The sequence below is a fragment of the Natrix helvetica genome, assembly GCF_964273705.1.
Source record: "Natrix helvetica genome assembly, chromosome: 9".
NCBI classification, from domain to species: Eukaryota; Metazoa; Chordata; class Lepidosauria; order Squamata; family Natricidae; genus Natrix; species Natrix helvetica.
The window spans coordinates 16,026,218-16,040,822 of record NC_138560.1 but is presented as its reverse complement, the minus strand read 5'-3'; the positions used below and the strand labels follow the sequence as shown (position 1 = coordinate 16,040,822).

Below are 14,605 nucleotides of genomic sequence, written 5' to 3'. Positions count from 1 at the left end.
AGTTAGGAACCGCCCAATGGCAGAAGCAAGCGCCGATTCACCACGCCCCCCTCAAGCCTTTCTGGCGGGCGGTGCCAGGCAGGGGCGGAGCCCGGCCTGGGATAGAGGTAGGTCCCGCTTGCGCATGCGCCGTTTCCCAAGAGGGAAACGCGCTTGCGAAAGAGGCGGTTTCGCCGATGTTCTATGTCGGCGGTGGATGTCGCGCAAGAGGACGGTGGTTTGGCACCTGGCGGCCTTGCCCGTGTTGCTCGGCTCCGTTGCAGCTGTCGCGGCATCCGATGCAAAAATAAAAAACCCGCCCTTCATGAAATCAGACCAAACCCTCGAAAGCATTTTACACGTGTACGCGTAATCCGTGTACACGTGTACGGGTCATCCGTTTAGGAATAAGCTAACCCGCCGCTTTCTTCAAAACGGAGATGAGCTGCAGGCCGTTATCCCTGCCAGCCCCTCGGTTTTCCAGCGATCTCCCCGGTTGACTCCCCCGTCCCGTCCCTGTTCTTCACACGGGGTGGCTGGGTTCACACGAGATGCTGAGTTTGCAAAATGTAGCGGCTGCCCAAGAGGTAACCCCGGACCTAGTTCTGACAACGGGATGTTTTGAGCTGCGGTTCAGATTGGAGGGAACGTCTGTAGAGATTCTCAGTCACCACAGCTCCCCACTATCAGAGCTGAAGAAGCTTCTTGGATGAGAAGTGAAACGTCTTCAGAAGAAAAAACAAGAAAGCCCAGTTGCCTCCTGAAAAAAAGCACCTTTGGGACATTTGAGGAAATGAATTAGTTCTGTAACCTGGTTGAGCAAGTTGTATGAAGGCAACTGGTATTGGAGCTTTGAGCTTTCAAGATTGTCCCTTGGCCATCTTCCTTGGTTGACCTTCTGTTTTATCTATACCCAATGACATTGGATGTATGTGTATGTTAATTCTGTTTCCCACTTATTTTACAAAGTGGGCTGATTTATTTATCCCATTCCTCACTTATGCCATGTTGTCTTTAGTTTTTGAAACATTTTGCAAACCAAAACGGTGTTTTTAATGATATCAATGTATACACAATGTATTGAGATGGTATATAGGACATAGGTTCTCCTGCTTCAGAAGGGGGCTGGACTAGAAGACCTCCAAGGTCCCTTCCCGCTCTATTCTATTCTAAATTATGCACTCCCAGCTCCCTCTTCCAGGTTGCTTAAGCTGCAGTTTTATACAGTCCTTGACTTACAACCATTTGTTTAGTGACCGTTTGAAGTTACAACAGCATTGAAAAAAGTGACTTACGAGTGGTGGGATTCAAATAATTTAACAACCAGTTCTCTGCCCTAATGATTTCTTCCAACAACCAGTTCACCAAATTGCTCAGAAGGTTAACAACCGATTCTCCCGAAGTGGTGCGAACTGGCTGAATCCCACCACTGCTTACGACTGTTTTTCACACTTACAACTGTTGCAGCATCACATGCTCAAAATCCAAGCACTTGGCAACTGGGATGCATTTATGACAGTTGTCCTGTCCCAGGTCATATGATTACCATGATATCTCCCCAGCCAACTTCTTTTTTAAAAAAAGATTTTTTTTATTTTTAAACAAACAAGCACAAACATAAAACATAAAACCATCTTCCAGTTACATACAGTGTGTCGATTGGTTACAAAAACTTTTGTGCATCCTCTCCATAGTCCTCACTTACAATTTATATAGAATCTCATTATCAATCTAGTATATATGTATAGAATTATTATCATTGTTAATCATTTATTTGACCATAGCTTATTACTTCATTTTATGCGAGATATTCTAAATTTTGAATAAATTTATACTATGGCATTTCATTACATCATCCTAAATCCATCCAATAGTAGTAGATCATTATATTATATTCTGTATCATTCCATTATCCTTGTAAAATTCTCTAGCATATTTCATTTCCATATTTTTTTTTGTCTAACCGTTGATAAAATAAGTCCCATATCTTATAAAATTGTTTATCTTCTTCTCTAATTTCAAATGTCAATTTGCTCATTTCGGCACATTCCATTATTATCTGAATAACTTCCTACTGCGTTGGTATTTTCTCATTTTTCCAAATTTTTTGCAAATACAATTCTAGCCGCTGTAAACACATTTACAATCAAATATTTCAATTCTCTACTATACATTTCCTGCCCCAACCAACTTCTCATAAGCAGAGTTAGTGGGAGAAACCAGATTTGCGTGATGACAGCATAATTCATTTAACACTGCAGTGATTCAATCAATCAGAATAGAGCTGAAAGGGACCTTGGAGGTCTTCTAGTCTAACCCCCTGTTCAAGCAGGAGATTCTATAGCATTTCAGATAGGTGGCAGTCCAGTCTTTTCTTAAAAACCTCCAGTGATGAAGCATCTACAACTTCTGAAAGCAAAGCTGTTCCACAGGTTGATTGTCCTCACTGTTAGGAAATTTCTCCTCAATTCCAGGTTGCTTCTCTCCTTGATTAGTTTCCCTCCATCGTTTCTTGTCTTCTGGTGCTTCAGAAAATAAGTTGACCCCCTCCACTTAACAACTGTGACAAAAAGTTCATAAAATGGGGCACAACTAACTGAACACAACTGCCTTACTTAGCAACAGAAATGTCAGTCTCAATTGTGGGTGTAATTTGAGGACTACCTATAGTGCAACGTGGAGAGGTAAGTCCCAATAGGAGTGGCCGTATAAAGTTGCCTCAGACATCCACAGTAGATCTACCTGATGCTTATTCGTCTTTCATCTCTGTATCCCCCCATCCTACATTTCTTAAACATTTTCGTACATTCAATCATCTTTGTTTGGGTGCGGATGAAATAAACAGGACTTTATTTTCTTTATCATCTCTAAGATTTAGGCAAAACAACAACTACAACCACAACACACAGAATGAATATGGCTCTTCATTTCATCCTTCAGCTCCCCTTCCCACTTGTGCCTTCCACTGTTTTCTGAGCAGACGGGCAAATTTTCACCAAAGTCTGGGTTTGCAGCCAATGACTGTTGTTAGTTGCGAAGTGGTGTCCAACCCATCGCGACCTCATGGACAACATTCCTCCTGGCCTTCCTGTCCTCTACCATCCTCTGGAGTCCATTTAAGCTCACGCCTACTGCTTCAGTGACTTCCTCCAGCCACCTCCTTCTCTGTCGTCCCCTTCTTCTCTTGCCCTCAATCGTTCCTAGCATAAGGCTCTTCTCCAGTGAGTCTCTTCTTCCTTCTCATTAGGTGGCCAAGTATTTGAGTTTCCTCTTCAGGATCTGGCCTTCTAAAGAGCAGCCAGGGTTGATCTCCTCTAGGACTGACCGGTTGGATGGCCTTGCAGTCCAAGGGACTCGCAGGAGTCTTCTGAGCAGACGGGCACATTTCCAGCAAAGGCTGGGTTGCAGCCAATGACTGTAAAGAATACTACTATCTATTATGGGGCTACAATAACTTTGACGATTACACCATGGCAGCAAACAGAGATTTCAAGCTGAGTGAAGCTGCCCAGGGCAACACCCAGATAGGGCAATCATTCTCAACCTTGGCGACTTGAAGCTGTGTGAACTTCAACTCCCAGAATTCCCTAGTCATGTGGCTGGGGAATTCTGGGAGTTGAAGTCCAACACAGCTTCAAGTCGCCATGGTTGAGAAAAACCGAGATACGGTAGCCCTGTGACCTCCTAAGGCTCAGAAGGACAGCATTCTGGCAAATAAAGCTGAGTCTGGAGTTGCCTTTGCAGTAGATCAGATTCAGTGCAGGTCATTGAAATCGGATTGTGAGAGAGGCAGGGGGAGAAGGGAGCCTGGCTGCCATTGGAGGGAATCTTAAAGGACACATTGAGTCCATGGGCTCCCACTGCTCTGTAAGAACAAGGGGAAAGAACAAAGCAAAGCAGAACATCAAGACTTCCTTCCCACCCTTTGACCAGCTGTGAGCGTAGGAGGCATCGCTCCCTTTTTTTCTATGCAAGGGAGGAATGCATTGAATTTCTGGGTGTGTCTGTGTGTTGTTGGTTTTTTTCATTTTCTTCCCACAAACTAAAGCAAAGGTCTGTCCCAAGGGTGCTTTTTTCAAGAGGCAACTGGACTTACTGGTTTTTCTTTGAAGACTGTTTTGCTGAAGAAGCTTCACGGATGAGATGCAAAAATGTCTTCAAAGAAAAACCAGAAAGTCCAGTTGCCTCTGGAAAAAAACCACCTTTTTTCAACCATGACCTGGATGACTGAGAATCTCCATAGACATTTAAACAAAGATGTCTCTCTTTCTCTTCCATCCCCTTTCTCTTCCATTCTCTGTCTCTGTCTCTCTCTGTCTGTCTGTCTGTCTCTCTGTGTGTGTGTGTGTGTGTGTGTGTGTGTATGTCTGTCTCTGTATCTCTGTCTCTGTGTCTCTCTGTGTCTATCTCTATCTGTCTCTCTATCTGTCTCTCTGTATCTGCCTCTCTCTGTCTCTTTCTCTCTCTCTCTCTGTCTTTAACTGTCTCTCTGTCTCTGTCTCTGTATCTCTCTGTATCTCTCTCTGTGTCTCTCTCTCTGTGTGTCTCTCTCTCTGTGTATCTGTGCCTCTCTCTGTCTCTCTTTTTCTCTCTGTCTCTCTCTATCTGTGTTAGATTGGGCAATGGATAGGCACACACAGGCTTAATGGTGACAACAGCTCTTTATTAAGTACAATAAGTGAGAACCATCCAGCGAAGGTTGAGTCTGACAGCAGCCCTTTTATAGGGAGCTGTCAGACCCTTCGACCAATAGGATTAAACCTCTGCTCCCACCGGAACAGAGGACCTTGGTGGAAACCACTGTAGTTAGAGCAAGTATCTAACAATCTGTCTCTCTCTGTGTGTATCTGTGCCTCTCTCTGTCTCTCTTTCTCTCTGTCTCTCTCTCTGTGTCTTTGTCTCTGTCTCTCTGTATGTCTCTCTGTCTGTGTGTGTGTCTGTCTGTGTCTGTCTGTCTGTCTGTCTCTGTCTCTCTTTCTCTCTGTGTGTGTGCAGGTCTAATCAGGAAGGGTGCCAGATGTGTGTCGAGGATAAGAAGATGAACGTAGTCAAGATGCATGCAGAAAGGGTGGGTCTCCAATTGCCTGGGTGTGGACACCATTTTTATGTTTTGGACTCCTTCAGCCACACCTGATGTCTGCATATTTTGACTCCGCAGGTGCCTGCTTTTGTTCTCCTGTCTTGTTGTGTCTGAGTGTCAATTTGTGTCCCGGGAAGCCCAAAAAAAGATGGGTCCATGCTAGAGCTGCATGGAGAGGCCCGAAGCATTCAGAGCTGCTGTCCCAGCCTTTGGTGGATTTTTTTTTTCTGTATTTTTCCTCTCTGCATCCTCACCCAGATTTGAGAACAATTAATCAAAGCAACATCAGACCTCCCACAGTTGTTGCTCCATCGCTGGAGGTTTTTAAGAAATGATTAGACAATCCTTTGTCCAGAGTGGAATAACAACTCCTGCCTTGGGAAGGGGGTTGGACTAGAAGGCCTCCAAGGTCCCTTCCAGTCCTATGATTCTAAACTCTCTTTTCCTTTTCGGAAGGAATTATTTTGGAGGATTATTCTACCGACCGGCAGAGTCTCATCATCTTTACATAATTTCTTGAGTTCAAAAGAATTAAGACTCTCGCCGTTACTGTAGAGATCATTTGAAAGAACCATTTTTAGATATCCCAGAATATATGCCTACCACAAAGCTAAAATTTGGCTTTAGGTCTTTTTCCTTTTTTTCCTGCCAGCTCTCCAAAGAATCAAGGGATTGATCTTTACAAGATCTCCTTTGCGCAGGGTAGAATTTTGCAAAGATCAGGAATATTTTCTACTTTCTTGCAGCTTACAACTTTTTCAGGAAGAAAAGACCTTTCCTTGTTTCCTTCGTCTTCTTTGCCAAAGCTGCCGAGTGAATCTGAGTGATCTAATTGTGTTGGTATTTCATGAAAGTTTAACTACTGTATACAGTTGTTTGCTACAGAGGATGCGCAGTGACCTTTCATGAATGCAGATAATTTGGCATTGAATCCTCTGCTTGTATCCACTCCCAGGCCAAGATAAACACAGGTGGCTCAGGGACAGAAGCTTTGCTAAGGGGACAGCAGGGCAAAACAGACCCCAGAAGGAAAAGTTGTTGGGGGTGCTGATGGAGTTATAGGTAGTACCAGTGACGTGCAGGCAGGGGAGGCAGGGGAGGCAGACCCTCACCGCTCTCATCATGAAAATAAAATAAAAAATACTCCGGGAAGCCGCGAAAGTGGCTGGGAGAGGCGCGCGGCTTGGCTTAGCCTCCCTGGACATCTCAGCAGCAGCCCCAAGTGTGCCGATCTCGCCATTTTTTGCATCGGGTGAGCCCAGGATCCTTGCAAGGGGAATGGGACCACGTGTGCAGGAGGCTCCTCAGCTCCAGCCTCAATCAGCGCAGCCGCGGTCCCCTTCATGTTGGCTCAGGAAGGAGGGGAATGGGACCACGTGTGCAGGGGAAGGGAATCGCGGCTGTGCTAATCTGAGGCTGTGCGCTGAGGAGCCGCCTGCACACGTGGTCCCATTCCCCTTGCAAGGATCCCAGGCTCGCCCGATGCAAAAAATGCCTAGGTAACATCATCAGTGCTAGAAGTGAGTGGGGAGGGGGGAAGGAGGAGAAAGGAGAAGTTTCTCTTCTCAGAAATGTCTTGTCAGTGGAGCTGCGGGAGCCTGCCTGTCCCTTTCTGACATTTCTGAGAAGAGAGACTTCTCAGTTTGAGCTGCGCCCGTGCGATCGGAGCAACCACGCGGTTTGATGACGTCACCAGCCTCACCAGTCATAAACCTCACCGCACGTCACTGGGTAGTACAGGCTTCCCAGACTTCAGTTGTGGCCAAAAATGATTTCCCCCCTGTTCTTTATATGTTTTATTTTATGTTTTTAAAAAATAGATTTTAATAAACATTTATACCTTTAAAAAGAGAAAAAAAACAACAGCAAAAAAAGAAAAAACAAGACAAACATAACAATCTAAAATAGTTATGCAGCTTTCTGTATTGGCATTCATGTTTACATTGCCTTCCTATCGATTTTAACTTCTGCAATAGTGTAATAACAGTTGTGCTAACACTTGTAATAATATTAATTGTTCATATCACCATTATATTTACATTGTGGTCAATACTTTTAAGCTTGATAGTGATTAGTAACTTTCGTTAATTTTTATTCAATACTAGTTTAGGAAAAAAAACCACAAACAAAGACTTCAATTTCCTGTTTTGGCTTCTGTTTTCTAGCCACTTATAAATTCTATTCTTTTCTACAAAAGAATTTTATTCCCAGTGGTGAGAAAGTACAGGTAATCCTCGACTGACGACCACCACTGAGCCCAAAATGTATGCCGCTAAGTGAGACATTTGTTCAGTGAGCTGTGCTCCCTCTTATGTTTTTTTTTCTTACCACATTTTTTAAAGGGAATCATTTCCGCTGTTGAATTAGTAACACCGTTGTTAAGTGAGTCTGACTTTGCCGTTGACTTTGCTTGGCAGAAGATCGCGGGATTCTGCAACCGTCATAAATATGAACCTGTTGTCAAGCGTCTGAATGCAAATTGTGCGACCATGGGGAGGCCGCAAAGGTTGTAAGTGTGAAAAGTGGTCCTAAGTCACAAAAAAGCATCTGAATTTTGATCCCATGACCATGGGGAGGCTGCGGAGGTGGTTACTGTGAAAAACAGTTGTAAGTTTTTTTTTCCAGTGCTGTGGTAGCTTTGAACGGTCACTAAACGAACTGTTGTAAGCCAAGGACTACATGTATGTATCTGCTGAAATTCCCTGCTTGATTCATTCTACGTACTGGCTGGTCCCGCACCCTGCACCGAGTCAAACATTTTGAAAATCATTCTTTGTTGAATAAAACTATAGTGGGGTCATACCCATACAAGGCAATGCCCCTATGAGGACCTATAGTACCGTAATAAAGATTGGTTTTAACGGGAGGTCAGTGCGGCTGGGTCCATCTGTTGAACCGAAGAGAAATTATCGTGATATTTAACCCCAGAAGAACACCGCGTGAAGGAATTTGGGCACACTCCCAGACATCCTCCCCATTAACTGCTACGTTTTCCAACAGGTTACACCGAAGAGCCCTGGAGGCACTCTGGTTAGAAGGCAGCATTGCTAGTAAACTCTTCCCACAGCCAGTAGTTCGATCCTGACTGGCTCAAGGTTGACCCATCCTTCCGAGTTGGGTAAAATGAGGTCCCAGATTGTTGGGGACAATATGCAAATAATGTTGACATTGTAAAACACCCAAAGAGTGCTGCAATGCACTATGGGGCAATATATAAGCCTTTAGTGCTAGTGCTGAAGGTGGCCTAGTGGTTAGAATCAGTATTGCAAGCTACAGTACTGATTGCTAAATGCAGTTCAGCAGATCGAATCTCACCAGGCTTAACCTTCCATCCTTCTGAGGTTAGTAAAATGAGGACCCAGATTGTTGGGGACAATAGGCTGTAAAAGCAATATGAAGTGATATATAAGTCTAGGTGCCATTACTATTGCTATATGTAACTTCAGGTAGTCCTTGACTTACAACAGTTCATTTAGTGACCATTCAAAGTTACTACAGCACTGGAAAAAAAACTTACGACTGTTTTTCACAGTTACCACCTCCGCAGCCTCCCCATGGTCATGGGATCAAAATTCAGATGCTTGGCAACTGGTTCATGCTTATGACCGTTGCTGTGACCCCAAGGTCATGTGATCCTCTCCTTTTGTGACCTCCCGATGGGGAAGCCACATTTACTTAGCAGCCCTGTTACTAATTTAATGACTCCAGTGATTCTCTATGGCAAGGAAAGTCATAAAACGGGGGTAAAACTCAGTTAAGAAATTACTCACTTAGCAACATAAATGTTGGGCTCCGCTGTTGTGGTCGTAAATCAAGGACTACCTATATGTGTGAAGAACTAACTATTGGGAATAAACTCTCTGTCCAAGCTCTACCCTTTCAGGTGGAAGACAGGAGAAGTGCCCGTAATTTATCCACACATGAATCCAAAATGCCAGAGGCAAGGTCAAGGTGAAAGTTCCCCTCGGACATATGTGCTAGTCGTTCCTGACTCTAGAGGGCGGTGCTCATATCCGTTTCAAAGCCGAAGAGCCAGCGCTGTCCGAAGACGTCTCTGTGGTCATGTGGCCGGCATGATTAAATGCTAAAGATGCACGGAACGCTGTTACCTTCCCACCAAAGATGGTTCCTATTTTTCTATTTACATTTTTGATGTGCTTTCAAACTGCTAGGTTAGCTGGGACAAGTAACGGGAGCTCATTCCATTACGCGGCACTAGGGATTTGAACCGCCAAACTGCCGACCTTTCTGATCAACAAGCTCAGCGTCTTAGCTACTGAGCCACCACCCACGCCAGAGGTAAGAGATCACAATAAACCCTCTGTGGCCCAGCCTGTGACACAAACCTTTCTGAACAAAGGTGTCATTTATACTCCACGAAGGATCCTATTTCTGAAGAAGCAGATGCAAAACCACCCCCGAAAAACCAACCCCCGCTTCCCCTTATTAACGGAACAAGCCTAACATGTCAGAAGATGGTCAGATAAGAAGAGGACAAAGAAGGGGAAATAGAATTATTTGGCTGTCATTTGATTAGGCATGATTCTGATTTTGCATTTTCCAACTAATCAACCCACAAAAATGCAGCTATTGTTCTCCATTTGTGTTTTTTTCCAGACAACAAAATGTGATCTGCCGTAAAAATAAAAGCTTAAGAAAAGTCTGTTGTGAAAAAAATCATAATAGTACATTGTTATATCTATCAAAATTAGAGACAGCTCATCTCACAGAGCGAAATGCTGACTTTAATAGCAATAGCACTTAGAGTTATATACCGCTTTACAGTGCTTTGCAGCTCTCTCTAAGCGGTTTTACAAGTCAGCCTCTTGCCCCCAACAATTTGGGTCATTATTTTACCCGCCTCGGAAGGATGGAAGGCTGAGTCAACCTTGAGCCTGGTGAGATTCGATCTGCCAAATTGCAGGTAGCCGGCAGTCAGCAGAAGTAGCCTGCAGTACTGCATTCTAACCACTGCGCCACCACGGCTCTTAATGTATAGAATTGCATTGAATTAGGAGGAGAACGGTTTACCCAGACTGTGTATTAAAGAACAACAATTCAGAAGGTCTCCGTCTCGAGAAATTGCAGCAAAATAACATATTTTAGTGCAAAGCTGCTGGGGAGAGCATGGCTTTTCCAACATGGTCCAGAGAAATCTGTACAAATGCCCTTGTTTTTATCATCCAGATTGTAGGATGTTTGCTCCCTTCTTCCATTAATTGCAGTGGCTCGATGCCAAAGTAACCCTCTTCCCTCCTGTTTGTTTTAATTTTAATGGGAGGCATTTGCAAAAGCTCCACTGGCATGGTAGAAGGAAAAACGTTCTCATTCTCATCTTAGTCCTTGCAAAAAGGTCCGCTTATTAAATCCCATTATGTGCTCCAGAATATCCTTCTTTGAATTCCCCTGTTCCTCTTTTAATAAGCCAGAATCACTTTTTTCCCCCTCCTTTATGTTTACCCTGAAAAAGCAACCATGCAATTTGTATAACTGTTGTCAGGGTCCCCGTCCCCCCCAGCTTGTAGAGCTGTTGTGAAACCAGCTTGTTTTGATTAGGTTATGGCTCAATATCCCAGCCAGAAAATGAGTCAATTCAGAAACAAGGAGAAGCTTGGTGAACCAGCATCTGGGAGTGTAATGTTTACGCAGAAACTCCAGAGATACTTGCAGCTTTCTAAAACGGCTTGTAAACCAGGTGAAAGAGATGTCCATTTTTAGTAGAAAGCTTTCTCCACGCCCCAGGAGGAATGTAGTCTAACCTGACTTTTTATTATTTTTTTAAAAAAATTATGTATTTAAAGAATTTATAAGGCTGCCTCCACAATTTTAAAGTTAGAATATTTTGGACATGGGAGGTGACACCTGGAAAAATACAGCATCCTTCACTTAATCCTCCAGGGAAAAAAATGTAGGCAAACGAGGTCCAGGCAGAAGAAGAACATCACGGCTTCAAAATCTAAGGGACTGATCTGGACAACACTCAGCGGCACTTTTTCATGTGGCTCTTGACAAAAATAAGATCGCCAACCTGATCGCCAACGTCCAATGACGGATATGGCACAAGAAGAAGAAGAATTCACAATTTGGGATTTTTCTGCCACATACATCCATAAACATGACAAAAAACTAAAAGAAAAAAGGTATATGACCAATACAATACAATAATACAATAGTAGAGTTGGAAGGGACCTTGGAGGTCTTCTAGTCCAACCCCCTGCCTAGGCAGGAAATCCTATACCGTTTCAGACAAATAGCGATCCAACATCTTCTTAAAGACTTCCAGTGTTGGGGCATTCACAACTTCTGGAGGCAAGCTGTTCCACTGATACAGGTGGTAATACAGGTGGTTCTCTATTTACAGCCATTTAGTTTAGCAACTGGTCCTCATACTTATGACTCTGGCATCATCCCCACACTCGCGTGATTATAATTTGGGCACTTGGCAGCCGGAAGGTGTCTAGAACACTTGCAGCGTTCCTGGGTCATGTGATGGCCGTTTTCAACCTTTACGAGTCCCTGAATTTTGATCCTTTGTTCGTAGGGATGCTGAGAAGGTCGTAAGTAGGAGGACTCATTGTAAATCAGTTTATCAGTGTCGTTGTACCTTCAGATGGTTGCTAAAATGAAAGGTTATAAGTCTAGGAATGCTTGATCGTTTTGCGGCCTGGGAACCAATCTCCCACTCTTAATCACCAAGATCACTAAGAAGCATCCTATTCAAAGAGGCCCAAAGGAGATCATGATATACAATCATTTCTTTTTTCTTCCAATTGTCTTTGGGCTTGAAATCACTGGAGTTTCCATCCTCAAAGAAACGGATTCTACCTGCTGTCAGTAACAGGGGCTGCAAACACCAGCCAGCCAATGGAGCAGACATCCAGGGCCTAATGAGAATTACAGAGTAACACAGATGAAAGGGACCTTGGAGGTCTTCTAGTCCAACCCCCTGCTTAAGCAGGAAGCCATATACCATTTCAGACAAATGGCTGCCCAACCTCATCTTAAAAATCAGTGTTGGAAGACCCACCACTTCTGGAATTCAAGCCGTTCCACTGATTAATTGTTCTAACTATCAAGATATTTCTCCTTAGTTGCTCCTCTCCTTGATTAGTTTTCATCCATTGCTTCTTGTTCTGCCTTCTGGTTTTTTGGAAACTAGTTTGACTCCCTCTTCTTTGGGGCAGCCTCTCAAATATTGGAAGACTGCTATCATGTCACCCCTAGTCCTTCTCTTCATTAGAGTAGACATATCTAAGTCTAAGGCAGGAGTGTCAAGCTTGATTTCATTGAGGGCTGCATCAGGGTTTTGTTTGACCTTAGGGGCTGGGCGTGGCCAGCTTGATTCATCAAGGCTCCATTTTTGGCTGCGACAGCCTCCTGTAGCCTCTGCCAACAAAAATAGAACTCAGGGAGGCCATTGTGGCCAACAATGGAGCCCAGGTGGTCTGTAGGCAGACTCCCAGAGCGCCATTTTTGTTAGTAGAGGGCTGCAGGAGGCCGTCGTGGCTGAAAACGGAGCCTGGGTGGGCTGTGCATGGACCTCCCAAGCTTCGTTTTCGCTGGCAGAAGTACCGTGGGCCCAGTGACGTGTGGTGAGGTTTATGGCTGGTGAGGCTGGTGACGTCATCAGGAAGGCAGGGAATGGGACCACGTGTGCTGGAGGCTGAGGCTGCCTCAGCCTCCAGCACACGTGATCCCATTCCCTGCCTTCCTGAGCGTGCTCCACCGGCTCGCGCTCCGCGGTCCCCAACAGCAGCTGCTTTTCAGTGCTTTTCTGTGCATCTGGCGTTTATCTACCTAAACGCCAGACGCACAGAAAAGCACTGAAAAGCACTTCGCCTCCAAGCCACTTCATCTTGATGATGTTGCTGCAGCTGCTGGGTGCGGCCGGATGGAGGTAGCCAAAGCGAAGTCTAGACGGTCCGGGCGGACGAAAGAGCGATCGAGCGAGCGATGGAGGATTGGGCAGCCTGATCCTTGGTCGCTCGTCCGCCGGACTGCCCTCGGCGCCACTCTGGCTACCTCCGTCCGTCCGTGCCTGGCAGCTGCGGCGACATCATCAAGACGAAGTCCAGCGGAGGCAGAAATGTTGTCGGCGCTCCCAGACTTCGTCTTGATGACGAAGCCACGAAGCGACTGGGGAAAGACGAGAACCTTCCTGCCTCTGCTGGACTTCGTGCACTCCTCATGACTGCAATATACATCCAGAAGCGGCTTTTGTGGCTAATGGGGTTTGGGCTTCCAGCCCAACAGCCCCTGCCACTTCTGGACGTCTATTGCAGTCGTGAGGAGCACGCAAAGTACAGCGGAGGCAGGAATGTTATTGGCGCTTCCGAGAACCCTCCTGCCTTCGCTGGTTGCCCAGCTGGCACCACCCCGTGCGTGCACCTCCTCCTCCTCCTCCTCCCTCCTCTTCCTCTTCACTTCCCAAAGGCTCTTCTCCTTACCGGAGCTTAGCCGGAGCCGTGTAAAAGGGATAGGAGGAAATATATATTATTATTATATATTATATATTATTTCATGATGAGAGGTGAGGCTGTGCCTCCCCTGCCTCCCCTGACCACACGTCCCTGCGTGGGCCGGTTATTTTCTGTTTCCAGGGCAGCCCCGCAGGCCAGATCTTAGAACCTCGCAGGCTGAATCCCGCCCCTGGGCCTTGAGTTTGACACCCCTGGTCTAAGGCAACACAATTTACCTGTCTTGAAGTCAACGCCTAAACAGCCCTCCATCCTGAATCTAGTATAAAAATGCTGTAGTGGCATCTATTGATTTTTAGAGAACTCTTAATTTCCCTTGAAGTTTGTATATCCACGGATACAGTCGTTTTATTTGTTTTGCTTCACGGCCAAATATAACTGTGGCAGAAACTAATCAAAAACGGTAACGCAAACAAACTTATCAGAGGAACTGTGAGCATTTTTCTGGGTGGAGGCAGATAAGCGCTCCCAATTATTTTCTCAGTGCAGTGTGTGGGTTTGCAAGAGACTCTGGATGAAGACTTCCGTAGTCCAATAAAACTGCCGAGAGGATCTCCTTGGCTCCTTGGTTCAGCAAGGAAAACAGCTGGCAGGGGTTTCAAACTCAAGGCCCAGGAAACGGATCCAGCCCGTGGGGTACTTAGATCTGGCCCACGGGGCTGCCCTGGAAACAGCAAAGGACTGGCCCACAGTGCTTCTGCCAGCAAAAACAGGCTCCTGAGCTCTGTTTTCTGCTGCCACAACCTCCCGCACCCCTCCGTTTTCACTGGCAGAGGGTTGCAGGAGGCCGTGGCAGCTGAAAACGGAACTCGGGAGGCTGTTTTCACTGCCAGAACACTCGGGCTGCCACAGGCGCCCGTGACAGGAGTGATGTTGAGCTGGCCACGCCCCCCCACCCCGAGGTCAAACACAATCCTGATGCGACCCTCAATGAAATCGAGTTTGACACCCCCTGACAGAGCGTGTTCTTTTTATTAGGAAAGGCAGCTAACGTTGCACAATGGGAAACATGTTTTATCATTTGCTTGAAGCCTCTTTCGAAACATTAAAGGAAGTATCTTGAGGCGTG

At 45.4% G+C, this 14,605-nt stretch overlaps 1 protein-coding gene across 1 annotated transcript in view; it reads left to right on the top strand.

The window, feature by feature from the left end:
* Positions 1-14,605, top strand: part of LDLRAP1 (low density lipoprotein receptor adaptor protein 1) — a 632,547-nt gene that overhangs the window by 472,099 nt on the left and 145,843 nt on the right. The window lies entirely within an intron of this gene.